We start from the raw sequence: 9,578 nt of genomic DNA on the forward strand, positions 1-9,578 counted from the left end.
CTTGAGAAGCCAGTGGGGCTCTGGAGGTAAGACCCACCTACGCTTGAAGGACCCCTAAGCCTGGGCTCTGGAGTTTTTATCTCTCTGTCTCATCCACTCAGCCTCCAGCAATTCCTCAACCACTGGTTAAGCACTCCTACCAGTTACTGGCTCCCACAGCCACTGCTGGTAAACTGACCTTGGCTATGGTTCTCTATTGTCACTCGGCTGTCCAGTTTTCCAGGTGGCACTTGGCCCTGTGACCTCAATTCTCAGATAGATGTAAGGAATGTCATTGATTTTCAGTTTGCTTATCTTTTTTCTTGTTATGAGGATGGGAGTGATGACTTCTAAGCTCTCTACATATCAGTGCTGAAGCTGAAAGTCCTCTGAATGCATTTTACACTTTTCATACCAACCTAGAGAGTTCATCTTTCTCCTCTGGGTTACTTGAGGTTCAGAGAGGTTAACTAATGTGCCCAGGGTCTCCCAGCTAATGGGTGAAAGGAAGAGCCAAAATTCTTTGTCTCCAGATTCTAACGGTCTTTGAGAACCTACCAATCCCACTCATTCTAGATATGTTTACTATGCAGGCTTTTTCCGAAGATTTTTCATGAAATTCTTGGAGAAATCTGGGCTTAGTCATTTAACCTGAGAATGAAATGAGAACCTCATGATCCACCTGACTAGGCTCTATCTCTAGTCAAGGAAATGGCCAAATTAGCCAAGACAGGGGCACCTGGGTGGCTCAATCGGTTAAGCATCTGACTTCGGCTCAGGTCATGATCTTACAGTTCACGAGTTTGAGCCCCATGTCAGGCTCTGTGCTGACAGTTCAGAGCCTAGAGCCTGCTTCCAATTCTGCGTCTCTCTCTCTCTCTAAAAAAAAAATTAAAAAAAATTTTTTTTCTTAAATTAGCCAGGATAGATCCTTACCCAGGCCAGAGCCCACCATCTCTCACATGGGGCCAACTTCAGTATCCACTGGTAGCATTCTCCAATGTGTGTTTACTTTACTGCCATAGAATCATAGTGTTTAAAACCAGAAATGCCTGAGAGGTCACCAGTTCCAATGCCTTTGGTTTCCAGGTGAGACCCTGAATCCTAGGGACTCTGAGACCCTGGTAAGTTAATGGGAAAACCACCTGCTCTCCATTGGCTTTCTATCTTGCCACCTGGCTCTTCTTCCTAAATCTTTTAGGAATTAAATTACACACTTATTTTTGAGAGAGCCAAGACGAGCACATGATGAAACCTGCAATACCCTGCCCCATCCTTTGCCGCATGGGGGAGGGGAAGAGGCAGACCTCATGCCCGTGCGGGGTGGTGTCCTGCCTCTCCCTGGGAGATTTGGGAGACTTGTAGGGGTCATGTGCGTCAGCCTTCCTAATTCTGGGTAGACCTATGGTTCTCAGTTAGGGTGCGGATTTTCCACTTCCCTCCTCTCATGCCCCGAAGGACACTTGGCCATTTCTGGAGACGTTTTTGATTGTCACAACTGGGGAGGGAGGGAAGTTGCCATTGGCATCTAGTGGGCAGAAGCCAAGGATGCTGCTTAACTTTCTTTAAAAAATATTTTTTTAAGTTTATTTATTTATTTTGAGAGAGAGACAGAGTGAGCAGGAGAGGGGCAGACGGAGAGGGAGAGAGAATCCCAAGCAGGCTCCATGCTGACAACACAGAACTCGAACTCATGGGGCTCGAACTCCCGAACTATGAGATCACTACCTGAGCCAAAACCGAGAGTCAAACACTTAACTGACTGAGCCACCCAGGCACCCCTTATCATTCTGTAATGCATAGGACAGATCCCCCCACAACAAAGAAGTTTTGGGCCCCAAATCTGAAAGGTATCAAGGTTGAGAAAGGCTGAGCCAGGGTATGCCCACTCAGGATCTCCATGGCTACTCTGCGCTTACTTGAAATAGCCACACTTTCCCTCCGGCGTCCCTAAAAGCCAGCTCCTGGGCCAGGGGGAGCAGTTGCCCTTGCCCCACCATGCTCAGAGGACGCACCTGCCACCCACCATAGGCAGAGGGATAGCAGCCTCTTGGGAAAGAGTGCACACCTGAACTGTTCAGCGAGACCTTACATGACTGAGGTGCTTTCTTCTCGGTGGCAGGTGGGTGTCTCTGCCCACACTTCCCCACTGATCACGTCTGTGAAGGGAGGAGGAAGCCTTATGTAAGCACAGCCTCACACAACCTTCTGTCATCCTGGCATTCCGGGGCTGGGGAAACCCCTCCCTCCTGTGCTCTCAGGGGACTGTGGGTCTGATCTGGAACCGGCCCTGCCTGCGGGGGCTGCTGACCACCTGAGGATAAAATCTGAGCCCTTCAGTCTTTGAGATTGGCCTGGCCAGCCCCCCCCCCCCCCCCCCCCCCCCCCCCCCCCCCCCCCCCCCCCCCCCCCCCCCCCCCCCCCCCCCCCCCCCCCCGCAACCCCAGCCCCCCACTCCAGCTCCACTCTCCTCCCACACACTCCATGCAGCAGCCTCACAGGCTACGCTGAGCTAGACCGACATGCTTCCATTCCTGCCTCTGCTCCCACTCAGCTCCCTGCCTGTACTACCCTTCCCTTCCTGGCCTGCCTGGACAATGAGTCCCTGTGAGACCCTCCCTTGTGACTTCCAGGCCCCTCTCCCTGCCTCCCCGCCGGCCCGTCTGGCTCTCTCCTGTTCCCTACAGCCCTCCAAGGGCCCAGCCTTACCTTGCTGGGTTGTAAGTGTTTGTAGATGTCTGTATCCCTCTCCACCTGCCCTCCCACCCCCACCCCATGGATGCTGAGCCCATGCCTGGTTCACATCCAGGGCCCAGGGCTTAGCCTAGGGAAATCTTCCTGGAAGGATGCATGCATGAATACAGGAAAGAAGGATTAAATGGACGGAATGTCACTGCTCCATATGCTCAGAGTGGCCACTTCCAGGACCCTCATGAGTCCTGTGGCTCACCTGCTTTCCTAGACACAGGAACATGACCTCAGCTCTGCCTCTTCTGCCATCAATGTTGTATGATCTTGAACAAGTCACTTGCTGTCTACACTGGGTGCACCCTCGGTTAACCAGCTATAACGCTGTAGGTGGGATCCCAAGTAGAGGAGGCAGTGGAACCCCAACCAGGTTCAGGACTCCCCCGCACCCTCCATCTGTGGTGCCCCTGCCGGCCCCTCGCAGCACTGCCCCTGAGCCCAGGTCCAGTGAAGGAAGCAGTTCGCGCACTAATAAAATTACCTTCTTCTAAAGAAGGCAATTTGCATGTTAATGTTTTGGGTAATTCTGTGCAGCTCCAGTGCCCCCGAGGCTGCAATTTCTCTCTGACAAAGTGATAAAAATAAACTCTCGCATAAAAGAGCATTTCTCTTCTCTCTCATTTGCTCTCCGAAGTGACATTCTTAATGTGAGTCAAGCTGAAACTCACTTCTCCATCTTGTTTTTGACACTGATCTGCCTCCCATTCCCTCTGCCCATGACAGGCCGGCTCCTCAGACCTCCTGAGAGGGGTCTCTCCCCCGAGGACCGGGCTGGATCCTCTTGAGGGTGGGGACCCCCACTCTGGAGACTCTGGGCTGCTGCAAATTCCAGAAGGTGCAGCCAGTTAACTGGGCAAACATGGGGCACGGGGCAGAGGGCTGCCTGCGGTGGGTGAGTTAGGGAGGTCTGTCTATCCCCAAATTGCCCATTTTTTGGAAACAACTACAATGGCTGGAGATCATGAGACTCTGCCCTCTAGGGCGGCAGACTGTCACCTGCCAGCCTTGGCCTTTCTGATCACCTAGAAACAATCAACGAAGAGGCTCGGATTTTGGGGTGTCCTCCTGTGCCGGATGCCGGCCTGGTCCCTTACACCTAAGTTCTCTCACTGAAACCCCAGCAGAGCTGGGCAGGGTCAGCAGAAGCTGAGACTTCTAGAAGTGAAGGGAATGAGCCAAGGTCATCTAGCAGCACCTAACGGACAGACTTGAGTGTGAACATAGGCACAGCCTGCTGTCGATGACCCAAGCAGTGGGAGAAGAGGAGAGATGCGACATTTACCAACACCTACTATGTGCCTGCCATGCGTCGTGTGTGTATATTTCATCTAGTTAGTCTACTACTGTTCGTGACAGTGTGTGCAGCGACCGTAGGACACCCAGGCCCCAGGCCCCTGACAGTCTCATAGCGGAGGCAGAGATTAAACATAGAAACCCAGAAATAAACATATATTTACATGCGATGAGCTCTTGGAGAGAAAATGACTACGTTTTAAGGAGAATGGCGGAGGAGACCTAATTTACATTAGGAGGTGGGTCCAGGCGATCTGTCAGTACGAGTGACTTGGTAGCTGGGGTCTAAGCACCAACAGGGTGAGGACTGAGGGAAAGAATGTTCCAGCAGAGGGAATGGCTAATGACCAGAGAGCCCTGAGGTTGGGGAGGTCGGGGCATACAGGCCGAGAGGTGGCTTTGGTTCCCAGAGGGGCTGCAGACCCCAGAGGGGGGCACTGGATCCCGCGGTGGCCCCGAGCAGTGAAGGCATGTGGGTGCTGCTCTGAATGCCGGTGGGGAGGTGACAGCAGAATACATGGCTAGATTCGTGTTTTGAAAAGGTCATTCTGGCTGCTGTGTTGGAAGGGGCAGTGCTGGAAGTGGGAAGCCTAGGGAGGAGGTTGCTGGGGGTCCTGGGCAGCCATGGCCTTTTAGGGGGAAGGAGGGGTGGCTGTAGGTGGTGAAGAGGGATGGGGGTGTGGGAGAAGAGTTTCAAAAAAGGTTTCCAACTTCTGCTTTGAGCAGTGAGGTGGGTGGAGACAGTATTTATTGAAATGAGTAGGATTTAAGGCAAAGCAGCATGGTGAGGGAAGATCGGAGGTCCATTTCTAACAGGCTCTTTGAGATGCTAATCAGATATCCCAGTGGCAAAAAGCAGTCTGGCTGGGAGCTTGCCTTGATTCATGGAAGATATTTAAAACCTAGGGAAGGAAGGACAGAGGGGAGACCTGGGCCCAGGGGGAGAGCCCTGGAAGAACCCACGCCCCCACCACCCCCCACCAGAGAGGAACCGGCAGAACACCAGAGCCCCCTGAGCCACGAGTTGCCAGAAAGATGCAAAGAAAAGCCGGAGAGTGGGGCACCAGAGAAGTAGAGAGGACATACTTCAAGGGGGGAGGCTTCTCCTCTGAGGGGTGCTGCAGCGGGTGCTGGGAAGGGGAACGGAAGGTGCCTAGTCTCTCGGCAGGAGCAGTTCCCGTGATCAGGGAGCTGATCAGGGAGCAGAGCTAAAAAGGTGAGATCAACATAAGCTTTTAAACAGTGTCAGAGAGCCTGGTGTGTTTGGTGGCCAATGGTGGCCGATGGGCAGGGTTCAGGAGAAGGGGAGACACCTCTGAAGCTGGGAGCACCAGGCACAGACTCCAAACCACCTACCTCTCCTCCTGCAAGTCTCTGCTGCTCCCTCTGGGTTCTGACCCAGTCCACCCCCCAGCACGCGCTCACACACACACACACACACACACACACACACACACTTTCCCCTCTGCTCTGGCAGAGAAGGGCTTGCACACCTGTGTATCCACTTGGTGGCTGTTGGCCAGTGTCTGTGGACTTGAACCAAATCGCCCTGGCTGCTGGCACACACACCCTCTAGAGCCAGGCCATCGTGGGGAAGAAGAGGTAGATTTGCTCCCTGGGAAGGGACGCCGGTGCGGGGCTTTGCTCAGTTCAGTTCCGACGGAGGCAGAGAGCCGGAGCATGCGGTGAGAAAGGGTCTCCTGGGGAGGTGATGAGCGCCCCACCGCTGGAGATGACCAAGTGGGGGCTCGATGCCTATTGTCAGCAATGCCAGGGAGGGCGCCCGTGGCTCAGGACTTCACTGGGGAACTTCAGGTGGATAGACAGTACTAATAACAGTTGGGCTAATGGAACGTGTGCCCGCACCCCCTCCCCTCCGCCTCTCTAAGTGACTCTGATTCGGGGCAGCAGCGTGCTGGGAGGTCAGAGTCACAGCCCAGGGTTTGAATCCCCACCCCACCTCCGGCCGTGGGACTGTGCCTGAACGTCCATCTGTACCTCTGCGCACCCCAGAAGCCTGCAGCACCCAGCTAATGAACAGAACCCAAGACAAAAGCAGTTTTGCTGATAAACAGCCAAAAGGTTATAAATGCATCTACCACCCAGACTCGTGTTTTGAGGGTGAAGTGAGAGGCGCCCCTAAAGAGCTGACCGCAGGGCCTGGTGCACATAAGCACCACTCACAGCAATCTTCTTCTTTGGAGAGTTATTGTCCAAGAGGGCCTGGATTTTGTTATCTCTGAAGTCCTTTCCGAGCCAGAGGTTTTGATCACTTGCTGAGGAATGTATTGAGCCTCAGAAGTTTCTGCGGGAGCCATTAATCCCGTTCGAAATGTCTGGAGTTGCCAGAAGTGGTGGCCCATCCTGTAGCCCGTCTTCCCAGCCGGTGGCTCAGGAACCTATGTCTGCCACCATGGGGTCCAGTGATGCCGGGTGGGTCTGGAGGGCGACCTTGGGCCACTTTTTGATGTGTGCCTTGTGCCTAACGAACAGATGGAGAAGCTGCTTTCGTCTTTGGTTCTTTTTGTTATTTGGGTGTCACAGGCTTCTGGGGATGATGATTTTTCTGCAAGGTCTATTTCTGGTTCATTCCTGACACTTTCTAATTTTTCCATTCAGACAAGGACAGAGGCGATAGTGACTTGTTGCTGCTGTAACACACAAATACAATGACTGTGTCCCGTCCTGTTCTTGGCAGGAGGGAGGCTCTCTCTTCCCTTAATGGATGGGCCTTCTGGAGGTTTCCATCTGGTTTGGGGAGAGAGGCAGTGCAGGGCAGTAGTGGGAACCCCGTCGTGGCCGCTGTCCAACAGTTCGACTTTGGGCAGGTGGCGGGACTGCTCAGGTGGCCGCGAGACTAATGTGAACGGGCAGGGAAAACGCCCAGTGTGACTCCTAGTGGGCAGAGCGCCCCCAATACATGCAGCTTGTGACTTCTGTCACTACAAAGTTTTTGTTAAACATTCAGATGCCACCATCCCTCCCAATACTCCTGGAGTCCCAAGAAATCGCCCAGTTTGCTGCACATTTTACAGAAGGGGAAACTGAGGCCTGGAGAGGGGAGGTGACTGATTCAAAGCCCCGCCACACTCAGGGACAGCCACCATTTTGAGAACCCCAGTCTCCTGACCAACTGCGCCCCTTTTCCTCTGCCACTATAGCCAGCCTGCTTGTTTACGCCATGAACAACTGGTGAGCACCTGCTCGCAGTCACCAGAGGTGGGGGTGAAGACAGCCTAGTGGGGAGACAAGCAGTCAATCTCTAGCATAAAAGGAGAAAATGAAACCAATGTCATGATGGCACTCTAGGAAAGTGTGGTGACAGCACAGAAATCCAGGTGGGGAGGTCACCGGAGCCTCGGTGTTGAGCTTTCTCTGGGCGGTGGCTGTGTAGAAGCCAGTTGGGAAAGGTGTGACATCCCCACATTCCAGATGCAGAAACAGGGACCTGCGGAGGGGAAAAACCCCTCGCCAAAGACGAGGCTGTGAGGATGCAGCAGAGCTGGCCCCAGACCAGCGCATCGGACCCCCAGTCACTGTCCCATGAGCCCACGGCCGCCTCGTGGGAGACGCCCTGGTCCTTTGAGACCCCAGCCCTGGCTCGGAGTGACCGCACTGATGTCTGGCTGGAGGAGGAGGAGCCAGGCTGCAAGGCGCCCCGAGGATGGAGGGAATGCTTACTGGTGATGAACCACCTTGGAGGTGGTGCAGGCTGCACGGCCAACCTTGCGGGGGACATCCCACCACGCAGATAGGAATCCCTCACTAATTCCAGTCAAGATCATCCAGCTTCATTTCCCACCACCGTTTCCAAACAGAAAGCTCTTATACTTACACGTCCGGAATTTCACCAGGAGAAGGAACGTCTATTCTAGGTGGGTAATAAGAAAGATTTAAACGACGGCGAGACAGAAGGAACTGGCAAGGAGCTGGCCTAGCCCAGCACCCCAGCACCTTGAAATAGAATTATAGCAAGGAGGCTCAGGTATTTTGAGAGGAAAAAACATGTCTCCTATTCAGTCTGGGATAATATCCCCGGCTGTCAACAATGATTTGGATTTAATTATATCATCTATGCAAATGTGTTCTGTAAACTGTAAAATAATACATAAACGTCAGATGTTAAGGGGAGCATCATGCAGGAGAAACGACGAGGTGTGGGCGTCAGGTAGGCACGGGCACGGTGCTGCCTTGTCCCCCTCGGCCGGCCGCTCGGCCCCCCCGGGTCTGCCCCCTCAGCTGTAACGGGGGGCTCTGGCCACAGCGTCTCCTTCTGAACATCACCCCGAAAACCATGCTTTGTCATATGCTTTGTAAGCTCGCAGGGCGTTCTCGTGGCTTCCGTCCTGGAGCCCCAGAGTAGATGATGGGGTCACTGGAGGGCAGCCACCAGCGCAATCACTGAGTCCTGCGTGCGAGGACCCCTCCCCAGGGGTGGGGGCGCAGGACTTCCGAGGCCAGAAGGAGCCCACGGGCCCACCCTCGCCCGCCGACTGACAGAACGACGCCATAGTCTGTCAGGGGCCGCGTCCCAGTAAGCAAGCGGCAGTTTCGGGTGAGAGACGTGCATATGGCCACATCCGGAATGTTGCAAAGGCTGCTTTCTCCGTGACATCCGTCAACCCAAAATAAAGTTTAAAAAAAAAAACCCCACAAAAACAGGCAGGTGGGGAAAGCCTGTTTGCAGAGCCGGGCAGATCCGCACCTCCTTGCTCACAGCCAGCAGAGATGGGTGGGCCGCCCCTCATCTGCTGCGAGGCGGGCATAGTTCCCTCCTTCATTTCCTCTTCCCCAACGACCCGAAGTGACACTCTGACTTGGCCATCTCTTTGAGGGCCCTTGAAGCAGCCACGGAGTAAAAAAGTTTCGAGAATGGTTCTTGTGGGCTGCCCCCTTCCGGCTGTGTGCCTTTGGCAAGTCTCTTGAGTGTAAAGCGGGACTGATCTTGACGCCTGCTCTGAAGGGCTTCTGTGGGATTGCTAAATAACAAACATGAAGCCTTTAGATCAGGCACTTAGCGAGGGCTCCACAAGGATTAACTATTACTGTTTATTTTCATCGTTTACTGTGACAGGTCGCTAAGGCAATGTTACCCAAGAGAGGCCTCCAACTCCAAGTTTGAGGGTTTTTCAGGGAGCTGGCGGAGGAGCAGGGAAGGGGGGAGGATTTCTTCTTTCTCCCCAATGGCTCAGGTGACCTCGAAGACTTGAGTGGCAGTAGGAGGGTGTGTCCGAGTGCTGGGCGAGCCATAAACAGAACCGAGAAGTTGGGGTGCTATGGAATTGTTACAACCCCAGCCCCCCATGGGACTGTGTTTGGAGATGGGGCCTCTAAGGATGTAGAGGCAGGGCCCTGATCCGAGGAGAGTGTTATGGCAGCCTCATTGAGGAGGGGTGAGGCGGGGTGGACAGTGGGGTTTCAGAGGGCGACGTTTGTTCTGGGCGTCCCCCATAGTTCATGATCGTCCACAGCACGGCTAGCCCAGCTCGAGGCCCCTTAACTTCTTTACTCCACTGCCTCCTCGAGAGCCTATAAGGACATGGCCAAGATGCTGCGTC

The 9,578-nt window shown here is 54.0% G+C and overlaps 1 protein-coding gene across 1 annotated transcript in view; it reads left to right on the top strand.

The window, feature by feature from the left end:
- TTLL11 (tubulin tyrosine ligase like 11) overlaps window positions 1-9,578 on the top strand; it is a 246,110-nt gene that overhangs the window by 227,591 nt on the left and 8,941 nt on the right. The window lies entirely within an intron of this gene.

The sequence above is a fragment of the Suricata suricatta genome, chromosome 13 (genome assembly GCF_006229205.1).
Source record: "Suricata suricatta isolate VVHF042 chromosome 13, meerkat_22Aug2017_6uvM2_HiC, whole genome shotgun sequence".
Taxonomy (NCBI): Eukaryota; Metazoa; Chordata; class Mammalia; order Carnivora; family Herpestidae; genus Suricata; species Suricata suricatta.